A 2,075-nucleotide genomic window follows, 5' to 3' on the forward strand; every position below is an offset into this window, starting at 1 on the left:
GGTAATGCGAAGAGGGATAAATTGATAGATTGGGATTGCCATATACACACTGCTATAAATAAAATAGATAACTAATAGGAACCTACTGTATGGCACAGGCAACTCTACACCCTGTGATAACCTATCTGGGAAAATAATCTAAAACAGGGTGAATATATGTATATGTATAACTTAGCCATTTTGCTGTACACCTGAAACTAACACAGCTTTGTAAATCAACTGTACTCCAACATTTATTTTTTTTAAGGGACAATTCTTAAAGTACTTTCTCTTATTCTTACCTGGACCCTCTCCAATATTTCAAAACTGTTTTGAACTCTGGGAGCTCAAATTTGTAACAGCCTCCTGAGGATCTAATCTCCACTGAACAATGAGGCAGGATTAATTACCAGTTCCAGCCTTTCATATCCCTGGTAAATATCTTCTAGTTTCATGATAATTTTCTTAATAGAGCCTGAACTTGGTCATCAGATATGCTCAGGAGATCAGTTATTATGACTACTTGTATTATCTAGTAATTGAGGCCTTATGGCTTTATCCCTTTTAAGTTAGTCCCCAAACATTTTATCAATACAAATCCTTTTGGCTATAACTCTCTACAGAGTTAATTAAATACCATCCGTCTTGCTGAGACAGAATTAATTTTTAAACAGACTGGTCCTTTACTAATGAGGCCCTTCTCTCTCTTCTGTAGCAGTGGTGAGCGGAGCGGAGCAGTCACTCCGAGGGCAGCCCACAACTCTCTGCCCTTGTTATCAGCTCCCAAAGACCACATCAGTAAGACTCAGCAGGAGGGTATAGATGTCCCACTCCACTGATTATAAGGAGGAAAACCACTGTCCATGTGATTAGCTCTGAAGAATCCCCTTGTTGCCTCAAATACCTGGTCATCATCAGACACTCACAGCTCTGGTACGCCTTCTAGCATCACCCTACACTCATGTATTAATACAATGCGCTGCCTGTGTTCCCTAGTCCTAGCCAGTCTCCTCTTCCTGTATTCTTTCAAGCCTGATCTCTGATCCAAAAAGTCTCCTTTGTCCTCAGTTTCTTTTGAAAAATCCCTCCCTGTTTTTCTTAATCTTAAAATTCTGGCTGTCTCCCGAGAAACATTTCACCCTGTAGTCCTTAAAGCTGTGCTTCTTCTTTACTCACGTGATGCAAAGACGGAGGGATGTTCCCTGTTCTACATCTTCTCTTCCAAATGATTTCTTCTCTTTACTCTTAAAAAAATAACTTCATCCATTCTGAAACTCATGACCCTTGGTTTAATTATCTGCAACCTCTTCCTGTCATCAACTGCTGGACCTCCTAGGCAAGCCTCTCCTTGTCTATGACTTTGACTCCTGGGTCCCTCATACTCTCTACTGATACCCTGTGATCATGTCCAATGACATGGTTCTATGTGCATAATCCACGTGCCACGGTGGCCTTGGAGTTGCCTTATCTTCTCACGTGAAGTCACCCCCTATTATTGTCATAACCCCAGCTTGTCATCACTAGACATGACATAATCCTATTACTGAGGCATTGTTATTTTTCCCTTTGCCTCAGGAGAACATCATTCCACAGACTCTGTCTCTTTTTCACTATTTATTAAATTTTCTATCTTCAAATTCCTCCTTAGCTTTTAGATTTGATGGACCATTATCATAATTACTCCCTTTCAAGCACTTTCTGCTCTCTTTCTTCTTTTTCTTTCATCATACTCATTTATGAAAACTTAAATTTTGGTTAAACACAACTCCCAACCCTCTTCTCTCTTGCATCTGAGCAGCTGTATATTACTAATGAAAATCACCTACAGCAATTGGCATCACTTTAAATTCTTAAAAATAAGCTTCAACCCTAGCCAGCAGATCTACCATTTTTCTGATTTGATTCCCTTCCCAGTACTCTAAGATGACTACATTACATTTCCGTTGTCCTTAAATGCATCCTATATTCTGTCTCTCCTCACAAACATCAGCAGAGTAATAGTGAAAGTCATTACAGAAATGTTCAATTAACTCATTATAAAACCCACCTGCACTTATGTGTGTTTTTGTTTTGCCTTCTGTGACAGTGGAAGAAGT

This window comes from Capra hircus, chromosome 5 (assembly GCF_001704415.2).
Source record: "Capra hircus breed San Clemente chromosome 5, ASM170441v1, whole genome shotgun sequence".
Lineage (NCBI taxonomy): Eukaryota > Metazoa > Chordata > Mammalia > Artiodactyla > Bovidae > Capra > Capra hircus.